The sequence below is a fragment of the Centroberyx gerrardi genome, chromosome 8, assembly GCF_048128805.1.
Source record: "Centroberyx gerrardi isolate f3 chromosome 8, fCenGer3.hap1.cur.20231027, whole genome shotgun sequence".
Taxonomy (NCBI): domain Eukaryota; kingdom Metazoa; phylum Chordata; class Actinopteri; order Beryciformes; family Berycidae; genus Centroberyx; species Centroberyx gerrardi.
This window is the reverse complement of record NC_136004.1, coordinates 20,821,177-20,837,420: the sequence shown is the minus strand read 5'-3', so window position 1 is coordinate 20,837,420 and position 16,244 is coordinate 20,821,177.

The window sequence follows — 16,244 nt, the reverse complement described above, 5'->3', positions numbered from 1 at the left end:
GCAACAAAGTGGTTTGTTTCTCTTTGTCTGCGTTTGATGCATTATGCTGTGGGATATTTCATCACACTATGCACTAATGACATCAACTCCAGCTGTGTACTGTGTGTGTTCCCCACTCACACTTCACTGAGACAAAGTATTTAAACTCTGTGTCTGTGTGTGCGCGCGGTGTACGTGTGTGTGTGTGTATGCGCCTGTGTGCGTACCTACAAATGTCTGTGTCTGCGCGTGCGTACGTAAGTGCACGTGCTTAAACTTTAAGGGTTGTATTATGTATATACCGTCTATTGAGTTACTTTTTCATTCGTTTTTTTTAAAACCAAACTCTTTCCATTTATTCCCTTTAAGTGCATTACTTCCAGTGGGCAAATACAGGGTTAATGATAAAGAATACATTGCATGGTGGCATTTTATTCTTAGATCTAATTCAGAGAAGTCTAACTTATCCTCATTACAGGGACCTGTAGAGGAGCAAATGACAAATCACAGTATGCGATAATAAAGGTGACACTGTGAAAATCCCTTGGCTGGGATCCATCTCATCATTATGAGAGCATTATGAATGGATGTAATAAAAGTGAATTAAGACGGGACACCGCTGATATAGATATTATGAGCACATTGTCCCTTCCCTAATGTGAATGGTGCTTCAGCCGGCTTCTGCAATAAGGGCCTCAATGTGGAGAGGCTATCCTCAACTCTGGGTAATACTTACATACAATCATGACCAAAAAGCTGGGAGGAGAGAGGGTGGGCAACTATCGAGTCCTCTTTTGTACTCGCTCTGCTCTTTCATTATTGCAATGAATGTAAAAAAAGCCTTTGATATCCCTGGCTACAGTGTGCAACGCAGCAGTCATTCAGCTCTATGGGGCCTCACGTCTCTCTCTTTGAAGTCCCAGGAAGAAATTGATGTTCCACTGTCCCTTTATGACTCTTCTGTAGAAAGGAAATATAGATTCATAGGCCCAGGACAAAGCTAATAGCCGGACTTGCTCAAAGCAAAGAAGTGGAATAATAGCTCTTTCTGTCAGTTCAAGCCAAAGAACATTAATCTCTTATTAATACCAGTTGATTCTCTTTTCAAACTGTACTCCCTCTCTCTCTCTTTCTTTCTTTCTTTCTTTCTCTGACTCTCCTCTCTCTCTCATTCTCTGGCGAGTGTCGCTCTGTGGAAAAGGCCACCATTGAAGAGCTCGGCTATACATCATTGATGAGGGTACAATAGCATTAGTGTATGCTTAGCCTGCTAATTCTCACTGCCATTATGGAAAGTTTTCTAATCGGGCCATTTGTAATTCCGCTCATAAAGGGATAAGCCGAGATCCAAGCTTACAAGAGGGCTTACGACGCTGATCAAATTAAGATCATTTTCTCCCAACAGGAATACCTGATAATGAGAAATACAATTGGCTCACAGTGTCACTGACAGGCTATTGACAAAGAGATGTGCCCTTTGGAATTTTTGAAGTATTTGTTATGCGTATGGCATATGGAAGAATGTTGCCAACTTGAGATCTCCCATTTTCATATACACTGCATTTTTTTTTTATTCCAGAAATGTTATTACAAACATCAAACTCCAACAAAATAGCATCATTTTATGTGTATTTATTGGTGAGGCTTGGCCCCATTGTGTCAGTCATGCATTCCTGACTGTGTGTATGAATGTGAGAATGTTTCATATCCCCCCGACGCCACAGTAATCCTCCCTCTCCAGATATCACTCAGTGACTGAGATAGACCACTTCCTTCTCATGTTCTTAATTTGTCATTTTTAATGGGGGGAATGAGGAACATGTCAGAGCCTGGGGTAAAATTGCATCTGATTCTGTGCCAGTTGTGCACACCCACATGCACACACACACACACACACACACACACACACACACACGTGCACTCACACACACACACACGCACACACACACACAAAACCTCTTTTCGATGACATGCCACATGGATTCAGGAATGCATGTACGTGCACAACCCACACACACACACAGAAGTAGGAGGACACACAATCTCACATGCATAAACATAGTCACAGAAACATGCAAATACTGCCTCTGGAAATTATGGGGTGGAAATCTTAAGTGCGTGTTTTCTCTCACAGAAAAGGTTTAGTTGAATCACATTTACTAGGAAAGCGAGAAAGCGCATCCTCTGGTTCCAAACACACTGTTCAGAAAAATGTCATGAGAAAGTATCAAACAATTCAGCCCACAAACACACACATATACACACATACACAGAGTTTACTGTCCTATTGCTGTGAGTTATGAATAACCTTCTGTTCAGAGAGCTACACCTATCACTGTCTACACCTGTGTTGTGATGTCCTCAATTCTCTCCTCAGTTCGTTATGAAATATGATGTCATCATTCAGCGCCCTGTCCAGTGATATGAAGCAGGGAGATGTGAGGTCACTCTAGTTTCCCCAACAGTAACATCAATCACACTGACGAGCAGAAAACCAAAGTGCAATCGCCATGCTCCGAGCAGAGCAGCACCTCCTAACACACAGATGGGGAAAAGAGTGCAACTGCCACTTTGATTTAATCATAGGCCTTACATTTTTGTGGTGTGACACCTTAATTACAATGATTAGTACAGATAAGCTATACTTATTTGCTGTCTTTAAGCTTTATAACAGCAAAATGGAGTGAATGAAGCAGCAGAGACTATGTTTGAATGCTTAAAATTTTTAATAGGTTTTGGCCTGGTATTTCAATGCATCTCAGCTATCTGACTGTTTCAGTAGTTTGAACAAGATTCACCCCCAAAGGGTTTAGATGCATGAGTATGTATAGTAGTATTATGCTTTACAAAACCTGATTATCCCAGTATGATCAGTATCAGTATTACACCCCATCACCTCCTGGCCAGCAGGCCGGTAATGCATACAGCGTCCCTCTGAACGGCCATGTTTGACTAATACCAGCTTGTCAGCACAGTGTATCCCTGCAGCTCAGGATATTGGAGCAATTACCTTCATACAGCACCTCCTAGGAGCACAGGGGTCACTGGAGCCCGATTCATCTGGAGAACCCAGTCAAACGGACCTAACAGCGCCAACGTTGACTTGTTAGGGAACAAGGAGCCTGTCATAATTAGCTGTGACATTTGCTGACAGAGAGGCCAAGCAGGCCTTGCCTCCACTGAGATGTTTTAGCATAGAGAAAAAGAGAGAGAGAGATCTATCAGATAGAGAGAGGTCTTTCACCACCTCTCAAATGGATGCCGTTGCCTAAGGGGCTTTTGTGCCAATCAGCAACTTTCCATGAAAATCATTTGCATCATAAACAGCCTCTCTTGATGTGCCTTGAATTAATTTGTCATTGAAAACTGAAATAAAAAATAATAAACTGTTTAAAGAGACTGTTAGTAACTGAAATGCCTCAAAATCAGACATTCATGTTATAATTACAAAGTTTTTGAACGGTTCTCACAAAGGCCCACCGAGAAGCCCTCAAACACATAGCACCTTCTTTCTTCTAAAAGTTTTATTTTAATAATAACTCTGTTTATTGTTCTTTTCATTTAAATGCCTCGCAACCAACAGTTGAAACAAAAAAGAGAGTAGGGTTTTTTATTTGCCCTTCTGACTGTTTTAACAGTAGTTAAAAGAGATGATTCAAGTGTTGCAGCAGCTGGCAACTCTAGCGACAGTTATCAACAGTCGCGGCGCATGCTAATTATCCGCCCCTGGGGGAACGGGGATGGTAATGCAACACGGTTCCTCTCTGTTTTGAATCTTTACCTTGCTCCCCTGCCTCATCAAACACTACCATCTCCATGGGTGGACCACTGTGGGAGCAGTGTGTGAGTGGGTGGCGAGCAGTGTGACTGATATTGCACTGATGAGCCTGCTGGTATGATTAGCCTTGTGTTTCTCTGCGTGGGACGCAGACACACCACCACTACCAGGGGAGAGAGGGATGAGAGAAGGAGGAAGCCAAGAAGAAGGGACAATGGTTTGAAAGAAACCGGGGACAAAGGAGAGAAATTTAAGTATGTACCACTGTTTGCACTGCAAAAACTCGTATCCAGATGTGTCCATGTGAAGACTGACATGCATTTATAAAAACACATCTGTGGTCCGCCCTATCTCTCAGGTCAGGGGCCAGAGGATGTTTAACATTTACATCAAAGAATCCAGATGAGAAAGTAATCTCTTGGCCTGGGACAAACGCTCATTAAAATACCAGTCATGTGAGGGTCCCAAAGAAAAACGACAGCAATCAATTTTGGGTCCTGAAACATAACACTGTCATAGTCCAGATGATACACTTCCCCACACCCAAGACTTTCACGCAATTTACAAGTTCATGCAGGACGAAATAGCGTGCATTTTTGTAATACACTGCGTTTGCCCCAGGGTGGAAATATAACATGCACTACACAAAATATATGTTGAGTAAAAAAGCCGCGCGACACCCATTTCCATGGCATGTGTCATGTCTCAGCAGCTGTAAAACAAAACAGATCTCCCCTCCTGTCAATCACTCTCACATCTTAAGGAAACGCGGCGATGAAAGGGATGAGCGAGAGGGATGAATCATGTTCAAAGATGAATGAGCGCGAGCGTGTCCCGATTTGCTCACTGTCTGCCACCCATGAAGTATGTTCACATCACATCCACTTCCTCACCTCTAGCAATGTCTCACTGGCCTCTCTCTCTCTCTCTCTCTCTCTCTCTCTCTCTCTCTCTCTCATTTCCTTGCCCCAGGCGGGACATGGGACCACCTGCCATTGGTGAGGCAGGAACACAGGCAGCAATGACAGCTCTCCAATGGATTTGCACACCATTGCATGCCTCCAGGTACTATGTGATGGTAGAGAGAGGGAGAGAGAGAGAACAAATGCTAACCCTAGGAAACTAGCCAATTAATTATGTAAATGACACAGTGACTTTTTAACATTTGTGGCTGAAGTACATGCTGTGTGGTAATTGGTAATTTACGCCAACATATATGCTAAAGTAATGGGGTCACCATTCTTTTTTTCAATTCTGTCACATATTGATGTACATTAATTGCTATTATTATGAAAAACCACAAATAACTTTTTGAACTCCTTTCAAAGTCTCAGAGTTACAATATTGTTGTCATGACGCATTTGTATTAAAACACATATATTTTCATTATCGCTGAACGGTAATTCCCAGCTCCAATATTACTCCTATCTATTACAATCAGTTATCAGTTGTTCTACACAATGTCAACTCCTCTCTCTCCCCCACCCTCTCTCTCTCTCTCTCTCTCTCTCCATATTCCCCTGGCTTGGCTCACGTAGACTGATCGCAGCCTGACAAACCTGAGAGAGATTTATCGCCTGTTCCATTACAGACTCGACACAGGATATATTTCAGAAAGGCTCTCTCTGCCTGTGAAACAATGGCACATCAGACACGCCACGTCTAATGTTGTTTTTCTGGTATTAAATGGAATCAGCTGGGGATTTTCCTGCCCTGCGATCTTCGTGTGCATGTTCTGTTCACTAGTGCTTGCCTATATGGGAATGTGTGTGTGTGTGTGTGTGTGTGTGTGTGTGTGTATGTGTGCGCACCTATTCTCTGAGGGCCTATGATGTAGGCATGGCTGCACTGGTAAGATGAAGGGGAGAACAAAAGAGAGAAATAGAGAGAGACACAGAGAGAGAGAATAAGGTAATATATATGGAATATATTGAAAAGCTTAATTCTGAGACAGCAGATCCACTTTGAAAGTCTCTGATCATAAATTAAACATATGCATCTTAATAAAACTGCATGGGGAAAAGAAAACCGCCGTGAATGGGATCGGCGGTGCTTTCTATAGCCACGGTGAATCAGAGGCTTGGCTCCTACAAGGGCGGAATGCATGAGTACCCCACCAAGGGCTGCATCCGCATCGCAGGACCGTGGATGAATAGGAGAGGACAGATTGAGGAGAGTATGACGGTGACAGGGGAGGGGAGTTCTAGAGAGGTCATTGTTTTGGCAGGCCAACAAATAATGGCGAAAGGTTAGACAATGAGGGAGGGTAATTAAAAGGACGACAGTAAGTCAGGGGGAAGGATGTGGTCTGTGTCTTTAGAAATGTCACTAAATTCAAATTTTTTGATAAACTTGACAAACTTAGCGGTGGTACTGTGTTGTTCCTTGGGTGACATGAGGTTGTCTGCAACTCTGCAACCATAGGAAACAGCGGTATAGTTCCTTTACCCTTCCCACACACGCAAAAAAACAATGCTATTCATGAGAAACACTGCTGCGCTCCCCTTCCACAAAATGCACCCTTTCCATTGTAAATAGAAACAGGAGTTAAGGCTATGGACAAGTATCCTGTGTGCTTATTTTTTCTGCTTATTTTTCCGTTGTGAGCATGCAATCCTCTGAGGGAGAGGGTTTGCCATTTGTTCTCTTATTGTCTTTCTACACGAGTATGTGTGTGCACCTGTTTGTGTGCATGTGTGTGTGTGTGTGAGTGGAGTGTGTGTTTGTGTGTACACAGTGCAGCTAGTGCGTAAGCCACAGGAAGAGACAGATCGTGAGCTCTCTGCACAGTGGTGCCAGAGGCAAACCATTAATTAAGCAAAGAGATAGAAATTGACCCAGCTGGTGGTACAACCTATACACGTGGAATAATCAAAACACACATCCACAGACAGTGCGTGTGCACTCACACACACAGACTGACACACATGTATTTATACGCACCCACTCCTCCACACGCATTCAAAAGCACACGTGCCTAAATGCATACAGGCACGAACAACAGATACATACACACACACACATATGCAAGCACATGTACAGACAAAACCTACACTTAGACACTGATGAGAGTCTATCTGCAGGCGAGAAACAATTAGTCAGTGAGCAAGGAAACACTTTCACCTAATGATTTTCCCTTCATCGTCTAGCTGCGTCTGTTTTTCTGTGTGCAGACGGTTTAGCTGCAGCTGACTTTACAACGGCTCCTCCTCCCCTCTGTTCCACAATCGAACCCGCTGTTAAAATATATGTGCGTGGTTCCGTAGACAGGCCTGCATGTATGAAGCTAACGATTGGTTGTGAAAAGAGAGGGGACTTTTATGACTTGGCTGTGGGACTCCTAGGGAGCCACTGGGGCTTCGGTTTATCTCTGACTTTACATCTTAGTCCCATTCATCATGTCAAAGACTGATATGGAAAAGCTTTACTCACGCACACATAGGCTGTACTTCCACATTCTCCACATCTGAAAGACACTCTCACTCTCTCTCTCTCTCTCTCTCTGTCTCTCTCTCTCTCTCCTTCGCACACACACACACACACACACACGCACACTCACACTGAGGAAAAGAAGTTAAATCAGGTTGTTTAGATTGGCTGTCTCTGAGTAAATCCTCAGCGCTGGACCCTATGGAGTGAGGTCATGGAAGAGCAGTCGATATGGATTAAGGCAAATTGCTGGGCTGTCTATGGGAGAAGAGGAGGAGAGGAGGAGGAGGAGAGGAGAGGACAGGAGGACAGGGTTGAAGAGAGGAGGAGGAGAAGGCGAGGGAGGACAGGGAGAGACTTGACAGTTGAGAGTATATGATAAGAGAGGAGAGGAGAGGAGAGGAGAGGAGAGGAGAGGAGAGGAGAGGAGAGGAGAGGAGAGGAGAGGAGAGGAGAGGAGGAGGAGGAGAAGGCGAGAGAGGACAGGGAGAGACTTGAGAGGAGAGGAGTTGAGAGTATATGATAAGAAAGAGGAGAGGAGAGGAGAGGAGAAGAGAAGAGAAGAGAAGAGAAGAGAGGAGAGGAGAGGAGAGGAGAGGAGAGGAGAGGAGAAGAGAGGAGAGGAGAGGAGAGGAGAGGAGAGGAGAGGAGAGGAGAGGAGAGGAGAGGAGAGGAGAGGAGAGGAGAGGAGAGGAGAAGAGAGGAGAGGAGAAAAGCTTCAGTGGAACACAGAGAGTCGCGCAGCATAAAGAGTCTTTTCAGAGCAACACAGCTGTACAGTAATTAGAGCTTTGATTTGAATGTGATACCTTGTAGTGAACCTGGGCCACGCATATTTCCACAAACACACACACACAGGTACAACCACATGCTAACACTAATACAACAAATAACGGCACACCAGAGGAGCAAATACACACACACTCACACACAAATAAGCACACACACTCACTCACTCACAGGCAATACACAAAACCTGTAGGCACACACACACGTGAACACACACATACACACACACACACACACAATATGAAAACAAGTCTTCACACACACACTCACTCACTCACACACAATACATGCAACCTGCACAAACACACACACACACACAACCTGTATACACACATAAACAAACACACACACACACACACTCACCCGCTCACTACAAACAATGTGCACACATACACAAACACACAATAGACACAAACCCTATGCACACACAAACAATACAAACAAGCCTCCACACACGCACTTACACAACACACACACACACACACACACACACACCCTCTGGTTCTGATTATCTGGGCATCATGAGACATTTTTCGGGTGACGTTTCCAAAGATCTGTCACTCTTAACTCTTTCAACCGCCCCTCTGGAATGTGGAGTATGAAAAAAAAAAAGCGGTGCCCCTCCTGTCTCTCCTTCACACATTCACAAAGCTCCATAATGGTAATTACTCTTCACATCATGATTAGAACATATGCAGCCAGTTGAATGGCCAACAGATGTGGCCTGATAATCCTGTGATTTGGGGATGAAAATAATTCTAACCTAGCCTTGAATACACAATCACCCTCTCCGTGGCTCTGTTTTCACTGTCCCGTTGTGACATTTGCAAAATTGATGTAAGGCTATGGTTTGACAAATATTTGCGTTGAAGATATATCTAAAAGTTCAAGAATATTGCGCTTTTGACAAGGGGAAACAGGTAGTCTGATGCTGCTTTTGAAATACTATAAAGATACAAATTGTCTCACAATGATTTCAACAACTTTGTTTCAAGAGGCAGTGAAAATGAAACCTGCTTGACCTTATCTTGTCCACATCTTATACTGTCCACTCATTTTACCCATTTATCCAAATATCTTGGAGTGTTGATCTTGCTTGTTTGCCTTGGCCAGTGCCGCCATGTACTGTGATTTCCTTCACTGTTATTGTTGCAGTTTTCCTGTCTCTCTTACCCAGTTTTAACCCACAGAATACTCTAACTGCATTTACACAGTGCTGGAAAATATGTGACCCGTATATTTGACAATGACAAGATACCGGTATGCATTACAAATACATAGCCAGACAGGCAGATAGATAGATACATAAATAAGATGAAGAGATAAATAATCGTGTAAATCCAGTCACGAGTTGTCCAGTCCAGGTGGGCGAGTTGGCCCCCTCAGACAAAGAAACAGGATCAAATTACCCTTGCTGAATTGTAACTTGGACCATTAAGGGATCAGATGCTAAGCTGGTCCTCGATCAGCATGTGATTGACATTGTGCCACCGTCCTGAGGAAGGGCCTTGGGCTCCGTGGAGTAATATCCATTACCCATCAACCACCATGGCAGCCCTGGGCCGCCCATCACAAATGAAACCATCTGCCTCTTCCATCTGCACTCATTTTGTTCATTATTCCTGGGCCAAAACCACTTCTTCATTCCTTCTTCCTTCTCATGCTGAACGACAACCCCTTCAACACCACCTTTTGCATGTTTGGCAGTTTCTCTTCTGCATGTGCTCATATAAAAAATCATGCATCCATACACAAACATACGTCCTCGTGTCTTTTTCTGCTGTCACAGCCCTTAAATACTTTCACCGTTCCTCATTCCAGTAATTGTGTGTGGTCATTCATAAGGCAAATTCCCTGTCTCTGGCTCTGTGTGCGTGTGTGAGAGAGAGTGTGTGTGTGTGTGGCTTAAAGTCTTGCATCTTTCAACATCTTAATAAAGATGGAGATTGCATCACGTCCCAACTTATTAATCAGCCATCCCCACTGTATCACTCAACACGTCTGTATGTGCATGTGTGTGTGTGTGTGTGTGTGTGTGTGTGTGTGTGTGTGTGTGTGTAGCTCCATATATTAAACTTCATAAAGCAAAGTCTCTTATCTGATTAAGTGATTAACATCTGTTTAAGCAGTAAGCAGCCCTAGGTGACATTCATTAATATTGGTCTGTTGAGAATACTGCAGTATTTTGCCCTGCCTCCAATCATCTACAATTAAGTAACTACTCTTCCCGGTATCATTAGCTTCTTTTCCACGTACTCTATGTGTTCCCCCATAACCACTGATGAATAAAGTATAAAGTGTGTGCTCATGCAGGTGGATGTCCATCATCTCTTGTGAGGTGCTTTCAAATGATTGGAGGGTGAAGGAAAGAACACAGGACACAAGGCTCCCTAGGACCATAAAGACCTTTCAACTCAGGTTAGAACGATAATTGGCATTTTATTAAATCTCAGATTTTGGCCAATCAGGGTCGTCCACCACCAATATGATGGAGGTGCCTTTCCTGACTGCAACAACATAAAAATAGCCTGTAAAACCTGCAATCATATTATATTTCCTTTGCACATCTTACTTATTCATTTCATCCTTCAATTATGTTTTTTTGTAAATGTATTCTTCATTTAAGGGCCTAATGTATCCCAGTTTGCTTTACCATTAAACAGGTGCGGTGGGGAACATGCCTTATAGAGCTGCTAACTCAGCTAAAAAGAATTTCATTATTATGGGTTTCAATTGAGTTTTAGTGTCCCACGGTGTAAAAGCTGTTTCAGAGGCTTTTCCACCCTGAAGAAGAAAATTCTGGAGGAAATCCCAACTACTTGCATTGCATGGATTCTTTTTGTTTTTTGGCATGAAAATTTTGAATGTCAACACAACATATTGGCAGTATCAATAAAAAAATTGCGGTATTGGCCTTCAAAAACCCATATTGGCCAAACCCTGCTGTCAACACAAGCTTCAAAACCTCATTAGTGTTTTGGTTTTCTCTCTCATCCACGGTTAGGATGCAGAGAATGCGGTCCTGAGTAAACCCCAGTGTCCCCATCCTTGATTAGCTGGATGTTTCAGATGTTCTCATGCAGCCTTAATGTCCACAACGGCAGCGTTTGTTGTGGCGGCGTGATTTAGATTTACTAGCACGCCGCCATCCTGACATGCTCAAGATTAATCGCCCGAGTCGCATTAGATTAACTCGGAAGAAAATATCTTTTTTATCCTGTTTCAATTAACCAGAGGTGGAGAAGGAGGAGAGTGGGTATGCTAATGATAACGCTTCAACATCTGGGAGAGGGGCGGAGCTGTCCGTATCTTCAGATTAATCAATTGGAATGTAATATGATATCGGCTATTGGCTGATGGGACTTACATAGGAACGTTTGAGAGATTCCAGGTTTATGGTTGTGAATGTTTAGGGAATTACAGCATGTCATGTTATTAAATGACTTATTAGGGGAGGTTGGATGACTATCAGCACTTCCAGATCTCTGGATTCTCCATTTGTAATGTACACCAAAACAAACTCTATACACAGGCACACACACACACATCGTGAATGTGTATACGCACACACACACAAACATTACAGATTAAAGTTTTTATTATGACACCTATAAAAGTATCACAAGTACAATAAAAACACAAACAAACCGAGATGGCCGTGACCCGTAAACGGATCATACTTTGACCAAGTCCTCTGAATGTGCTTGCGTGAGAGGAGTGTGTGAGTTATCGGGGTGTGTGTGTGTGTTTAGAGGAAAACTTTGTGAGATATACAGTGGGAGTGGAGCTGGAGAGTGTTAGATGCAGGAGTTTTACTGCCTGGGGCATTGACTGGGGGAGTGTTTTATTAAAGTTAACGAGAAGAGGCCGCGCCCCTTCCACTCCCCATGCCCAAGCTTAAGTGCTTGTTACCCCGTTACTCTGCAGACGTGTAAATCTCCCTCCCTCTCTCTCTATCTCTCTCTCTCTCTCTCCCTCGCTCTCTCTCTCCTTCTCTCCCTCGCACACCCCGATCAGAAAGTGAAAACAGGACAGCGGAGAGTCCAATAAAATCTCTGTCTGGTGCTGAGTGGGGGTGTTCTGAGATCCGCGGGGCGTTTGTGTCACTTTCTGTTACGTTTATGACAGCGGCATGTCCAGCTTTAAACACCTCAGACTTGAAAACAAATGCACACACACACACGCACACAGGCAGACACACACACAAGCCAAATTGCTGTGATTGACTCCTGTGACCTCTCTCTGTCAAACACGGCATGTAAAAGTTGCCGTCCAATTTGTGAGTGAGTGAAGAGAAGACATAAAGAAACTAAGTAAAAGGGCAAAGATTGTATAAACCGGTTGTAAAAATGACCCTATATATGTCAAAGTGAGATGTGCTTTCAGCCTCCTTATCTAATTTTACAAGTTGTCTGTACGTCGTCTGTCCCTCTGTGTGGTATTAGGAGGAGGGGGAGGAAGAGAGCGAGAGAGAGAGAGACAGAGAGAGAGGGAGAGAGATGAGAAATCAATAAGGCAGAAAATGAGATAATAAAAAATGATAAGGGACAAAGAGTAATGTGTCTCTTGCCATTGATGCATATTGCTCTTTCACACTAACACCGGCATATTAACTTGTTGATGAATTATGACAGTCAGGAGTGGAACTTAAGGACATTTTCGATGTAAGCCAGTTGTAGCTATTCAGCTGCCAGCTTCATTATCCCCTATCCAAATTCTATTGAGTGAAGAAAACTGTCCACTGTCCCAAAATGGACAAATGGACACCCCCGCTTACAATCACACTCTATAACCCTGCTCAGTATATAAACCTACTCACCCCAACATGTCAGACAGGGTTGATTCCAGTCAGTACTGATTCGGGTTCGACCAATTTGGGTTTTTGAAGGCAGACGCTCCTTTATAGAGTTCTGTGAGTTTGTTGGTTTGTGCAGGACAATTTCTGCCATGTGTAGAGCTTAGGAGAATTACACCATGTGCTCTTCAGGCCGCACAGAGCCCTAAGAGTCCTGCAATAAGGGAAGTACAGTGCGGCAGTCACATAAGCTGGAGTCAGCTCCAGCTCGCAGCACTTTGGTCAACGTTGTTTCATTCAATCCAATCATGCGCACCCCCTCACCCCACCCCACCCCTCCACCCGAACACCTATAGTCGGCAATAACTGATATTTTGTGCCGGTATTCAATATCTTCGAATTTGACATTTTCCATGGCAAAAATATATAAGTATTCAATGTTTCCCCCAGAATTTTCTTCTTGGCCGGGAGGAAAAGCCTCTGAAACAGCATTTATTGCTAATGAAATTATTTTCGGTGGGTTAGCAGGGTGACCCTCCCCACCCATTCAATGGGAGGGGAAACTGCCTTTAAATGAAGAATCACCAAAAAAACATTAGCAAATAATGAAATGAATAAATAAAATGTGCAAAGATGATAAAATATCTTTGCTTGCAGGTCTGTTTTTATGTACAGCAGCTGCAGTTAGGGAAGAACCTCCATCATATCACACACTGACTAGCCGATATCCAAAATTTAATAAAAGACCAATATCGGCCTAATATATCGTTTGACCCTAGTGCTGATAATGAGGGGGGACAATAGATTAAAGGATATCTGGGGGAACCCTGGTGCAGCATATACTGTACCCTGTATTCGTGACAATTAACATTTGAATCCAGCAATCAACCTTTGTCACATCACGCTCCACAAAGCAGAAATGATCAGAAAACAAAAAGAACAGGAAGATATCTGTGGGGAGGCAACAAAATATTGAGCAGAGAGTGCAATGCCAGAACCGAACCTAATTCCAGCTGTCAGTCTTTTGGTGTCAAGGAACAGTTTGGTGAGACATGAAAATCCACACCTCACCAAATTTGTACTTAAGTGTCAAATAAATTGTTTATAAATTGTTTATAAAACATTAGGACACATTAGGATACATCAGAACACCAAGTATGATATTGAATTTATTGAATTGAAATGTAATAATATTACCTGCAATATATTAGTTTGTCATTGATTTTCTTTACACTCGAGCAACATTTTAAGGCACCTGAGCCGAGCCTGGGGAACACGGCACATCGGTGTGTCTCGGAGTGTCTCGGCACGTTGGTTCAGAAGCTCCGCTGCAGTCTTCCAGCAGAACTCCTGACTCGTCTGGTGGGCCTGGTCTGGTCCAGAGGGGAGCAACATCAAGCATGACCAGAACTGAAAAACACTGAAGAAGGCAAAGTACTGTAACATGTCTGTGGGGACTGCTACGTGCATTAAAAGTGAAGAAAAATTGTTTTGTTTTTAAAGGAGACACACAAAGGCATTTTTTCATTTTTTCTACTCGCATAGTGTTATCACCTGCATCATGCTACACAGCAATAGGTTTAAAATCCACATCCACAAGTGTTTTTGCATTGTACATTTGTTTTTGGCCTTCTATAGTTATAGCATTTTTTCTGCTTATTTTGCATTCATATTTTCTGTTGTATTCGGTGCCACAGTATGCTACTGCAGTATGTAGCATCATAAAAATTCAAATTTTTCAGTTTAAAAACTATCACTTTATCTCTACATATAATCTGGGGACCCACTACAATAGAAGTAAGCAAGTAAGTAAAGCTTTATTTATATAGCGACTTTTTAAAACACACAGTTTACAAAGCACTTCACAACAAGAGGATAAAAGAAAAGACATGAAAGAAGAGAAGCCCTTAAAAGCCATCTTATAATAACACAATCATACACATACTTAAAAAAAAAAAAAAAAAAAAGAGGTCTTGACCACAGGCTAGTCTGAGAACAGACCCCTCTTCACCTTCCCAGCCAGCATCCATACACTCCAGCTGCATGTGTGTGTGTGTGTGTGTGTGCGCGCGTACATGCGTGCGTGTGTGTGTGTGTGTGTGTGTGTGTGTGTGTGTATTGCCTGCGTGCATACATATGTGTATGTGCATGGGGGTAAGTATTGTTAAAAGGCCACTCTAATGCGAGGAATGTGCAAAAAAAAAAAAGGTAGGAGGAGAAATGAAAAAAAAATGAGAGAGAGTGGGAGGCAGTAGGGGGTCAGAGGGAAAAGAAGTCTTGTGTTTGGTAAGAAACACACCAGACGGAGGAGAGGAAAGAGGTGGGCTGTTTTAACTCTGCTCTCTGTTCCCAACTCTGAGAGGGGGAGAGGGGAAAAGAAGAGCAAGGCAATGATGGCCTGAAAAAGAGAAAAAAGGAGGTTTGGAAGAAGGTGAAGGAAAAAGAGGAGGTGAGGAATGTAGAAAGGAAATGATGGAATAAAAAATAGATTGTGAAATACAGTAGAGTAACTTTTTGAAGCCAGAAAAGAAAGCAGATATGTGAAAATAGGAGTCGGGGGGAGATAGATTAGGAAGAAATGGAAAGAAGAGAGGAAAAAAGGAGAGAGGGGAGTGAAGGGAGAAGTGTGGAGTGGAGAAGTCAGTAGGGTGGAGTACAGCGGGGATTATAAAGTCGCCCTGTTCTGCTTTCTGCTCCCCATCTCTTGTGACGGAGCACAGAGAGAGGCTTACTACTAAGTTATGCATTGCAAACAGGTGTGTGTGTGTGTGTGTGTGTGTGTGTGTGTGTGTGTGTGTGTGTGTGTGTGTGTGTGTGCCTGTGGCCATTAATAACATCTCAAAGGGATCTGGCGAGGCCTCGTCTCCTCCTCTCTGCCCCGTCATAGGCTGCATACACTGCAAAAAACGTCATTTAGTCTCATATTCAGCCTTCAAATCTTATTTTGTGTAAACCAAGGGAAAAATTGTGCCAATGAGGTGAGATAACAGATTATATCAGAAATTTTCTAGAAACAAGCGTCAGTAAGGCATGTCACTGCACTGGTATTAAGAAAAAGACACTTGATTCTACAAAATCCTTGAAACAAGTTGATTTGCACTGGAAACAAGTGACATTATCGAACCCCATTGGCAGATTTTTTCACTTATTTAAAAAAAAAATAAGATTTTAGGACTCAATAATAGATTAAATGCCTTGTTACAGTAAGATGGAGAATTTTTACAGTGTACTAGTGATCTCATAGGCTTCCAGCCTATTTATCCAGTAAGATAACAAATGGACATCATCTCTATCTTTTTTGTCTTTCTTTTCCTTTCTGCCACACACTCACACATACACAGACACGGCAACACTGACCTGTGAGTGCACATACACACACACACACACACACACACACACACACACACTCCTCCACTGTAGCTCAGTGGGTAATAGCAGCCTGGCCAGGGTCCAGAATTTGATTTCACTTATCAA